Source organism: Pleurodeles waltl, chromosome 2_2 (genome assembly GCF_031143425.1).
Source record: "Pleurodeles waltl isolate 20211129_DDA chromosome 2_2, aPleWal1.hap1.20221129, whole genome shotgun sequence".
NCBI lineage: Eukaryota > Metazoa > Chordata > Amphibia > Caudata > Salamandridae > Pleurodeles > Pleurodeles waltl.
Window position 1 is genome coordinate 26,065,991 of NC_090439.1, and position 12,468 is coordinate 26,078,458.

Genomic DNA, 12,468 nt, shown 5'->3' on the forward strand with positions numbered 1-12,468 from the left:
ATGTAGTATTGCCAAGACTTGCTCCTCCCATGTTGTTAGTTGTGGGGGAGGAGGTGGGGGATCACCGCCAGTCCTCTGTACGGCCATCTGGTGTCTTGCTACCACGGAATGCACCTTCCCCCGTAGGTCGTTCCATGTCATCCCTTGTTCTGGGGTGCTGTCTCACGGCGTTGACCCTGTCCACGATTCTCCATCATAGCTCCATCTTCTTTGCAATGGATGTCTGCTGCACCTGTGATCCGAATAGCTGTGGATCTACCTGTGTGACTTCCTCCATGACCCTTAGCTCCTCCTCTGAGAACCTGGGGTGTCTTTGTGGTGCCATGTGTGTAGTGTGTGTGGTGTGTGTGAGAGTGTGTGGGGTGATGTGTTGGGGTGAGTGCTGTAAGGTGCGTGGATGTTGTACGGGTGATGGTGTTCTGTGGCTCTGGTTCTGTGGGTGCTCTTGGTGTGTCTCTCTCTCTCTCTCAATTGTCAATTGTTTTGAGTCATAAAGGGTTGTGGGTAATGTGGGTGTGTGTTTTATAGTGGTATGGGTGTGTGAGTGTGGTGTGTGTATGTGTGTCAGGTGTGTGTAGTTTAAATTGTCCAATGTAGTGTTGTTTTGTTAGTGTGTGTGTATTTTGAGCGCTGTGGTATGTACTGCCAATGGTTTACTGCGGTTTAATGTCCAACGCAGTAATTCATGGGGCATAATGCTGTGGGCATAGTTCTGTTGGCGTAATGGTGTGGGTTTTGCTACCGCCAGTTTATCACTGACCCTTGGCTGGCGGACTTGTGTGTGTGTCTGTATAGTGACGGATTGCTATGTGTGGGTCAAAATATGGATAGCGGTGAACTGCGGTGGGATCTTGGAGGCAGTCGGCATGGCGGTAAGCGGGACTTACCGCCAATGTCATAATGAGGGCCTAAGTCTTTTTAGGAGTTGTGGCTAACGGATCTAACTTATTTCACTTCTGCTTTCCACCCTCCCTCCAAGGATAAGTTGTCTTGTCTCTATATCCCTTACTGCCTCCCTCCCTTCCTCAGACCCCCTCCTTCTGCTCACATGCCCTGGGTAGTGTTCCATTGTCCTCATATCTTGTCCCATTTCGCTGGGCAAGCCCTTCTTTGGTAGACCATTCTTTCGGACCTACAGCACCACTCCATATCTGCCACCCAATCCACCACCCTCAGTCTAAGGGATGCTCCCCATGCCCTTGCCACATTCCTCTTTGCCACTCCCGCTGCTAACCTCAGCCATATAAGTTGGGGGCATTTTCCCAAGAAATCGATAGGATCAGCCATCCGGGATCCATCAGGACCGTGCCTCCTATCACATGTGACATCTCACCCACCACTTCCCTCCAAAGCAACTGTATCTGTTGGCAGGACCATATTGTGTGGTAAAATGTCCCCGGCATCTTGCACCCTCTCAAGCACAGATCCAACGGGATGCGCCCCATCTGCTGCAATCACTCTGGGGAAAGAGAAGACCTGTGCAGTATCCAAAGTTGCACCAGTCGGAAGCGAGTCCGAATTGCAATTTCTCGAGCGCTTTTCAAGACGTCGGCCCATTCATCCTCATTCATGGGACCTACGTACTCCTCCCATGCCACCCTCAGTCAATCATTTGGATGATGAGAATTGTTGGTCAGTTTCCTACAAATTGTTGAGATTGCCTGCTCTGGCAGCGGTTCTGTGAGGACCCTGTCTTCCAGCAGTATCATGTCTTAGATTTGCTTCCCCATGTGTATGTGGCTAAGAAGCGCGTGATGCAGTCGCAAATATCTATCTCTTTTCACGCCTTGCAAGCAAATTCAGTCTGCAGATCCTTAAGGATTATCATAGTGTTATTCCTCCATACGTCTCCCAGGTGTTCTATCACAATCAAGGCCCATCTGGAAAACCCTTTCATTATACTCACTTCCTTCAGGTAGTCTCCAGTCCAGAGTGGGGCACATGCAGACAACACCTACGTGTCCCTCAGGTAATAATTTGCTTCTCTCCATGCTCTTACTACAGTGATGGTATGAGTCGGTAAGTTCAGGGCCCCCCGTCGGCTGTATAGGACTTTCTCATAGTCCGAGGTATCAATCACTTCCCTATCTACCCTGTAGGCTGGCTCCTTGGGTTCCGCAAAGGCCCACTCATTGATCACCACCAGCTGGGTTGCCCAGTAGTACATCCGGGTATCTAATCTGGAATGGCCAGCACTCCCTCATAAGTCCCCATCTGAAGCTTCTTCAGCACTATTTGGAGGGATCTCTTCACCCATAACAGAGATCTAAGGGGCTGATCGATTTTCCGAAAGACCCTTTTTGGAATCGCCACTGGGGTGTTCTGAAACATGTATAGTTGCCAGGGCAGGGTCATCATCTTTTATAGAGCCGCCCTGCCCATTAATGTCAACGGTAGTTGTCGCCAGTGTTCTACATCGCTCTCTAATCTTTCAACCAGCTGGGACAAATTTTTCCAGAGGAATTCTTACGGGTCTCTGGTGATGTATATCCCCAGGTATTGAAAACCATTGATAACCACTGGAATATTGGTGCGGAAAAGCAGAGTAGGGGTCCCCTCCGCTAAGGGGTATAGCAGGGACTTGTCTCAGTTAATATTATAACCGGAGTGTTCTCCGAAGATGCTGAAGATCTGTAGTAGCCTGTCTATGGAGAGAAATGGATCTGTGACATATAGTAGTACATAATCTGCATATAGCGAAATCCACTCTTCCCACCCTCCCCCACCCGGGATTCCCCCAAAAAGTGGGTCTTGTCGGATCCAGGCTGCAAGCGGTTCTAGGGCCACCACAGATAGCATAGGGGAAAGCAGGCATCTCTGTCTTGTTCCCCTTCGCAGTTCAAAGGTGTGGGAAGTTGCCCCATTTACTCTCACCTGTGGTTTCTGGTAGAGCAGCTTAACCCATGCACAAAACCGCAGGCCAAATCCCAGCCTGCAAAGTGTTGCAAACATGTATCCCCACTCCAGACTGTCAAATGCCTTTTTGGCATCTAGGGCTAGCAGGGCTACCTGGGTGCCCCCTGAAACTGTGTCATGTGGAGCACTCCATACAGTTGACAGATGTTAAGCCGGTTAGGATGGATTATGGTGGTGATCACCATTTGCAGCCAGGTGGCCAACACTTTGGTTAGTACCTTTGTCTCCACCTTCAATAAGGATATAGGCCTATACAATGCACATTTTGTTGTCAGCTTCACTTCCTTAGGTATGACCACTATAGCTGTTGTCCTCTGATCTTCCGGCAGTTTCTGGGTATTCAGAGCTTCATGATACATTTTGGTAAAATGTGGGGCCACTCTACTTTTCAGCCCTTTAGAGGCTCCACAGGGAGCCCATTTTGGCCAGCTGTCTTTCTGGATTGTAAGCATCTGATTGCCTGTCCTATCCCCTCTGCCGTCACGCCCCTTCCAGTGACTTCGCTTCTTCTTCTGTGATGGACAGAAGGGTCACGTCTTTAAGCAAATCGTCACAGTCTTCGTCTGTCATAAGGGTCTTAGTAGTGTATAGCCTCTCATAGAAGGAGGCAAAGGCCTCCGCTATTTTTGGGCTGAACCATCTTGACATTCCCGGCTTATCCACTATCTCACATACTCCCTTTTGTTTTTGGTCTCTTTTGTCTAACCACACTAGCAGTTTGCTTGCTTTATTTCTGATATTGTATAGCCTTCTCTGTGTCGTCTGGGCATATTTCCTGGCCTCATCCTCAGCCAGATCGCGTAGCTCCGCTTGCTTCGCTAGTGATTGTCGGCAGAGTTCCTCCAACCTATTACCCAGCAGCTGAGTCTCTAGAGCTCCTACTTTCTTCTCTAGCACCTCTATTTGTAGCTTTTTTTCCTTTTTCTTACCCCCTATCAGCGTCTGAGCCTGTCCGCGGAGGACTGTCTTAAAGGCCTCCCATAACACACAGCTAGAGGACACAGACCCTATGTTTTCTTTGAAGTAGAGGTTCGTCCCTTCCTGTAGTCTTTCATCCAATGACCGAGTCTTTCAAATATCATGTATCTATTCTAAGTATAGTTGCATAGTCTTGTTCCGGTCCCTTTAGTGTTGTCATCACTGGCGAGTGATTGAGATCCTTCGCACCCCATGTCGGGCCTCTCCAAAGTGACCTATGTGTGAATTGTGTGTATATGTGGTCTATCTGGGAAAAATTGCCATGTGGGGTGGAGTAATATTTATATGCCCCCTCATGCGGGTGAAGTGCCCTCCAGATGTCTACCAGTCCTACCACCTCTACAAACGATCTCAGTGGTCCTCCCTTGCCAGGGGTGGGGGATCTAGTCCATCTGTCCACCTCTGTGTCTGACACCGCATTCATGTCTCCATGGTGAGGATCCCGTTCGGCAACTCTAGCGTCAAGGTCCAGATTTCCGAAATTGTCACCCTGTGCAGGCGTGGTAGGATATAAACTGAGCATATATTTAGTGTGAGTCCGTCTCACTGTCCTGTGATCACCACAAATCGGCCCATAGAATCTGTCCATGAGAGTGCTAGTGTGAATCCGAGGAGTATTCGGTGTGTGCCACAAAAGTGTATCCAAATTTGTTTAGAGCCTTGAAATTGTTCCCTCTCAGGTGGGTTTCCTGCAGGAGTGTGACATCTGATGCCATTCGCCTGAGGTATTATAGGACTATTGTTCTTTTAATTTTGCTCCCCAGCCCATTCACATTCCAGGACAAGATACTCAGGGGGACATTACAACGGATGGCGTAAAACCGGCAGTAAGACCGCCAACAGGCTGGCGGTCTCACCTTGGTGTATTATGACCATGGCGGTTACCGCCATGGTCATCCGCCGGTTTTCCGTCCCGCCCGCCAGGGCGGAGACGACTGCCGGGCTGGAGACCTGGGTCTCCAGGCCGGCGGCCGGCAGTATACCGCCGGCGGTATTTGGACCCGGCTTACCGCCGTGGATTTCCAGCGGTTTCAACCGCCATGAAATCCATGGCGGTAAGCACTATCAGTGCCAGGGAATTCCTTCCTTGGCACTGATAGGGGTCTCCCCCACACCCCACCCGACTACCTCCCCTACACCCCCCACCACCCCTGCCACCCCCCAAAGGTGGCAGGGCCCCATCCCCACCCCGACCCCCAACATAACATTACTCACACACACCCGACACGCATGCAGGCACCACCAACACACACACGCACACACCCCGACATACATGCCTACATCCACACACACAGTCAGACACACACATTCAAACATACACGCACACATCCATACAGACATACCCACAGACATACACGCACTCATTCCCATACACACAACAACCCCGCAAGCATACACGCACTCACACCCCCCTCTACATACACAAACGCACACCCCCATGCACGCACACAACACCCAACACCCCCCCACTCCCCTCCCCTAACAGACGATCGACTTACCTGGTTCGTCGATCCTCCGGGAGGGGACGGGAGCCATGGGGGGGAATCCGCCAACACCACACCGCCAACAGAACACCACCGCGCCGAATCACAGGATGTGATTCAGTGTTCTGTTGACGTGGCGGTGGATGTGGAGCAACCTCCACTTCCCCGCCGCCCGTCACTATGGCTGTTGGCGGCTCTCCGTCGGAATAACGACGGAGAGCAGCCAACAGTCATAATACGCAGAGCGGCAAACCGCCTGCACAGGCGGTCTTCCGCACGGCGGTCCCTCAGCCGTCTTGCAAAAAGATCGCAGAGGTCATAATGACCCCCTCAGTCCCTTATGTTAACTAATAGCCATTGTAAGTGTTTGGGTTGTTCTCTGTACCACATTCTCCTCAGCTGTGGGACCCCAAAGTATGTGGTTGGATTCCATGTAGAAGCCCCACCTCACCAATCCTAACTTTTGTACCCACACTTTGAACAATTGAACTCGTTGATTGCCCCATTTGAACATTGCTCCTCCCAACTATACCCCCCTCCCTCCCTGCTACCTTGCCCCGCAGGTCCCCAACAACCAGCTTCACAACCTGGCAGCGTGCTTGTCACCCCAAAATTTTCAAACCAATTAATGGGTGTGGTACGCAAACCATAGCAGATGGTCCGCCATTCTTCCCCGGCTCTCCTCTGACACTTCTAGTTCCTTACTGTATGACTGGCTTGGCAGCAGGGTTCGTCTTTAGTTTCACCCTGAGCTCCCGAGCCATTGCCCCAACTCCTGCCTCAGGCTAAGTTAAACTCTCCTCCTTTTGCTTGGCTTGAATCCAGTCCCTCCAGGTCCGATTCTCCCTCTGGGCCAGGCGTGGATCAACACCCCTGTCTTACACTTGTTTTTGGGCTGCCTTGTTGGTCTCTATTTGTCCGGGTGGGACTTGTTGAGGCCCCGTCTTGGAGCCCCCATCCCTCTCAATCTCTCTTGTCGCTCCTGGGCCCCAGGCCCTCACCGTTTCGTCTTGCGCTAGCCCTCCAGCCAATCCCATGTTTCCTCCAGAGGCTGGAAGAGCCATGACCTGCCATATTGCACTATCTTTAGTTTGGCCCGGAATATCATCAAGTATTTTATGTCCTTGGCCCAAAGGGCCCATTTCACCTCATCAAAATGGCATCCCTGCCTCTGGACCTGACGGGTGAAGTCCGAAACGAATCAGTGCGTTTTCCCATTTCAGATCCCCTTTCGATCTGGCTGTCTGGAGGATTGCGTCTCAGTCCCTGAAGTTTAATACTCTAGCGATTATTGTTCGGGGACACCCACCGGGGCAGTGGTGTCGGCACCCAATGCACTCTTTCGATGGCAAAGTAGTTAGACAAACGTTTGGGACTCAATTTGTTCAGGATAAGGTCTTCTACAAACAGTTCTGTACAGTGCCCTTCGGCCCTTTCCGGAACTACTGTGATCTTGATATTGTTGCAGCAGGCCCTACCCTCCTGATCCTCGGCCTGCTTCTTGGTAAAGTCTTGTACTTGCTTTTCTAGTCTTCTGTTGACGGCCTGGAGCCTGTTAATCTGACCTTCTGCCATGGTGACCTTGTCCGTAACTTTGTTTAGGTCTGCGCGCAATAAGTTGACATCTAATGTCACTGCACTGATTTTTGGTTTAATATTGTTTCTAGCGCGTGTATGGCCTCCATGATTTCATGCAGCAAAGGATCTCCACTCCCCGTGCCCCCTCCCCATAGAGTCAGGTGCATCCCTCTCCGATCCGGCTGTCTTCAGCTGCACTGTGCACTTGTCCAGGTTATTAGTTTGCATTGCTTGTGGGCCTCGGTTGCGCCCCATCCTATCAGACTCCTTCAGCAGTATCTCACGGCTGGGGTGCTATATTGGGCCTATTGTGGTGGGTTGCTTCGCTGGCCAATGTCCTTTGGGTCCTACTTGGGGTGTCTCTGCCCGGGCGTTTAAACTGTTTCTCCCTTCTCAAGCGATCTCCCAGCCCAGTCCTGGTTTCTAGGGATGTCTCCAGCCTAGTCCGGTTTTGCTCATAGGTCAAGCTTCTGGTGCTGTACCGCAGGTTGTCTCTGACTGGGCACTTTCTCTGGGGATCACTGTTTCCTCTTCTCTTCTGACCCCTCCATTAGCAGGGGCGCCCTCCTACCCATACCGTCACTGGTTCTTCAGGCTTGATTCCTGTGGGCCTCTCCTGTCCTCATGGAGTGTTGTTGTGCCTCCGTAGCATTGTGGGCATCTACACTCCATCCAAGAAGCTCTCCGGCTGGGCTACTTATACCTCAGTATTCCCTTGTGTCAGATACCATGCTTGCCCCCTCCGGCTACTGCCATCTGTCTGTGCCCCTGCCGCCACTCCAATGTTCCTGCCTGACTTGCTTGACCCTAGGAGCTGGGCCGCTCCCTGCTCCTGCCTTCAGCTGTTCGCGCCTACCCTCCCACCTGTCGCAGGATAGCGTTGTCTCTCTGGCCCCCAGAGGTGAGTCTCCTCCCCCCTGGTGCTCACCTTGTCCTGTGGTGCTCCTCTTTGCGCACCGCAGGCTCACAGGCACCAAGGAGGCATCGCGGTCCTCCCTGGCAGGGTCTCTTGCGTCTTCTTGAGGCCTTCTCCCCTCTTCTGGCGCTGCCGGGGTCTGAGGGCCTTGGCCTGCTCCCGCCAGCGCTTACTCTTCTCTTCTGGTGCTTCTCCTCCTTGAAGGCCACGCTCTCCAGTTTCTCCGCTCCTGGCTGCCTTCAATCTTTCGGCCCACCATTTTGTCCAGCTGCTCTGTCCAGCCTACAGGTTTCACCGTCATTCCGGCCCTTTGGCCCCCTCTGTTTTCGATCGTTTAGGACTCCGGGCCCCTCAACTCCCGGCCTATTGCTTTCCCCTTTCTCTGGTCCAGATTTATGGGACTATTTGCAGGTCTTTGAGGTGCCGTTACGGAACCACTTGACTATGCGGCCATCTTGCTCTGCACCTGGCCACGCCCACATTGCATGGCTTGATTCTTGGTAGGCTAGGACTGTTAAGCTTTTCTTTCTGCAGTTGCCTCCTCCACTAAGCTCTTTTGCAATAAACTTTAACTTCTTTTACTTCATGGTGTCCAGATCTTCGTTCTCCAAAATCTGGTGGTAAGTTTTCGTCTGGCTGTTTGTGTGTGAAGCACACCAAGTCATCAACTGTTTTTCGTCCCCCAGCTCAAGTGCTCTATCCGATCTTTAAACTGCACTGTCACAGGAGGTTATTCTGGTGATGATTCCAATTTGCAGCTGCTAGGATCTGAAAGGACTTAATAGTCAGAGTAGGTACCTGTTAGACAGTTGTTGCTACATCTATCTTCAGGAATGTCATTTCAACACTTTTCGCGTCAGTGGAACAGGCTGCTCTGTGTCTGAGAGTGTGGCAGCCACTTAAACCCACTGATCGTTGCACAAGAACTACTGCATATTAGAGATCACATGAACGAGCTGTGCAGTAATCTGTTGCTGTTACTTTTCAGCATTGCACATGAATGTGTTTGACAACTGGACACCCTACTCTGTCATCTGTCAACTCCATGTTAGATACTGTACCTGCTTTTCGGGCCACATCTCAAGTAGTTATGCAGCCAACACTTTTTTTTTTTGCAAAACCCAGGCAAGTAAGAAACTTAATGCAAAGAGAAACAATTGAAAACCATACATTGCATAAAATGTGATCCCGAGCACAAAAAGGCACTTGTTTAACCTCCGGGGTTTGTACAGCAGCAGCCCGAGATCAAGTTCCAATTTGGTTCTTGCTACAAATATAAAGAAGTTGTGGCGCACCTGGAAAAGCAGTATTCTGATGAACCAAGCATCATGGTGGAAGGACACAACGTCTTTAAAATAAAGAACACTAGCCATCGCCCATAGAGGAGTACTATGCAGCCGCCGAGAACCAGGTGGACTTTAACTTACGGAATCAATTTGTTTTCAGCTGTTTCTCAAAATAAAACAGAAGAGGCTTATTAGCTGCATCCATACATGACTGGATATATATTTGGGCATTGCTAAAGGAATGGAAAAGTTTATGCTGTCATCCGGCGAGGCAGAGATAAATGCAAGGGTAAAAGGTAATCGCTTAAGAAAGTACATAGTTATTTTAATTGTGGTTCTTGATTAAAAGTGCCACATGTTCGGCTATTGGTAAGCGTAATAAAACTGGTAATCTCTTTAAAGTATACAAGAGTGCAATCTCAGGTAATACAGTAAAGAGTAGTTCATTTAGCTGGCGATTATCTGTGCTCAACGTTTTCCAAATATACTAATAACAGAATTTTTTTCCAAAAAACTGATTACCATCCTACAGGAAACATGTTACTTACTTGTAACTACAGTTCTCTGAGTTGGTATGTTTCATAGATTCATGTGCTTGACTCACTCCCTGTCATCAAGGTGGGAGTCCCCCGGTAACCATACAAAAGCAGTATAAGGATGACATACGTGGAAAGTGATAAAACATTATCCCTTAAGTAGTCTTTTTAACTGCTTCCAAACGATCCAAAGTCTAGTCAGGAAGGTCCGATTGCCTTGACTGTCACCCTTCCCTGAAACCATCTTATTCCAGATTTTCAGTTCAAGTGTGAAAAGCATATATTTATCAGAGGTGAGCCTCTTTTTTGGAAGGTGAGAGGGCAGTATGTGACTCTCTTAAAGATACCAACCCTGTGAGAACTGTAGTAACATGTAAGCAACTCTTTTCTTCTCCAGCACTGGATCTTTCACAGAGTCAAATCATTGAATTAGAATAGCAACCAGTATCATAAAAGAGTATTATAACATTGTGGATGGTGGGTTTATAATAGAATGGCTCACCTTTAATTGCTGATGAAGAACTGGGCTTCACAACATTAGATTTCTGCCAGCCATAGCATCCAAACAGTAGTGCTAAGTGAAGATATGGCAATTCTTCCAGTTAGCAGCTCTGATGTTATCTTTAACAGGAAAGAGAGCTGCTGACAACGCCATACTCCTGGTGTAGTATACCACTATCACTGTCTTTTCATACCACATTTATGTAACAGAAGGGATTTGCTGCAGCTACCTTTTCGCAATAGAAGTTTAGACATCTCTAGACAGTGCAAAGCCCGTTCTCCTGTATTTGTAGAATTCTTGAAAAATGATTTAGGGACTAATGGTTAGCTGAGATAAAATTCCATTGGAACCTTACTAAAAACTGAGGTTTTGTGTGTAGTTTCACATTGTCCCTTTAAGAATTGTAAGTAGGGTTCTTTTATTGTAAACACCTTGATTGCGTTGACACTCCTTGCTAAGCAGAAGCCAACAATCACAATGTTCCAGTATGACTTAATTTAAGCTTTGTGCATTGGCTCAAAACACTTCTCATAGATTTGGATCGTACGGTGTTCCCATTTTACGGGAGGCTTCTTTGTCAGAGTGTAGACTCTAAAACCTGTTTTTAGGAATTCCTTTAACACTTTATGAGACCATAAGGAAGGATATCCAATGATGACAGAAATTCTCTCTATTAGTGGCTGCAACACTTCCTGTAGTGTAACATACAGAAAGGCACTTTTCTCAGGCAGATGTTGAGATATCATTCTATTTGCCTGACTTTTTTTCTTGATTAGAGAAATCTTAAAAAACAAGCCTACGTTTTGCTGATACTTTCGTACAGGTTCCATTGCTTCTTTCCATAGCATGAGAAAGAATTTGGTCTTAAGTAAGCACATACGTTTGTGCTTGATATTAGGCTGTGGTGTTTATGGAGCTCACTGGACATATTAAAGTGTATATCCAAAGTCAATGACTTCTAATACCCACCTGTCCAATGTTATTTGCACCCATTCTCACCTGAAGGCAGCTATATTTCCAGCTATGGGGCCAACTCTCCAGGGAATATCGGTACTATTGGTCGGCGCAGAGGGGACATTGGTGGAAATGGACTGTATCTTGGACTGTACCTTGTGCTTTTTTTGCTGTTACCCCCATATACCTAAATTACACCTTATGGTGGGATGCGAAGTGGTGCCCTAGAGGATTGTTGCTGCTGTTGACAATACCAGTACTGTGTGACTGTGTTTGCTGTGTCTGGCACAGTTGGTGCTGTTCTGAAACCCCAGGTCAGACTCCATTTTTAAAATGTTATGTTGGCCTGTCTGACTTTTGTCCACAGTCAGCATGTTGTTATCTTTTGCACAACTTGTGAAATTGTCATTTTCATCTAAACACTGATTTGTTATTACATTAGGTGACACAAGTCTGACACAAACTCCTCAATACCTATATCTCAATGTCTAACCGAAGATATGAAAGGTAAATATGTAGGCTCAGATCTACTAACGTTTTGAGTCTTGATTGCACTACTTTTTTGGTGCAGCCATGATGCAAAATGTTAGTTGACATTTCGAAAGCTATGCAAATCAGATTTGTGTATGGACTTTCCTCAAAAAGTAAAGCAAAAAAAAAAACGCTGCCTTGTGTTCCTGTGCCTTGAAAAGCCATTCCTTGGGTGGACGATGGATGTTTCCATGCATTCACCCATAATTGTGACTCACTCCCATACTTACTAAGGTGAGCAAATCTGTGATTTCGCAAAAATGCCTCCCCTCCCTGAAACAGGTGTAACAAGGATAAATATCTTTATTTCTCCTTGATATTCCCTCTTTCTAGGTATGGTGCATTCTGCAGCACATAGAAAGAGGAAAATGCCTCTAAGGATTGTTTTTCACAGGAAAGGACCCATTCCTGCACACAAACAATACTGCCCATTACACAGGCACCCTTGTACCATGGTGCATGAGTGCCTTTATTGGCGCTTGGCAACACACAGTGTGCCAATGCTAGTAGTCAGCTGAAATGTGACATATCTTAGGGGATGTAGCATATATAAACTGTCTCCCTTACATGAAATGCAGCGTGGCACAACCAATTTGCTTGCTGGCCCATGTTGTTTAAAATGTTAGTAAATTTGGCTCATTGTTAGAGTTGACGTATTTTCATCTCACTGGTTTAAACGTTTTTCTCTTGGATTTTGGAAAATCCCCACTTGATTTTCCAATGCAGGCTAAAAGTCAGTGGTCAATAGCCTATATAATCCCCAGGAATTACCCATTAAGGTGGAGAG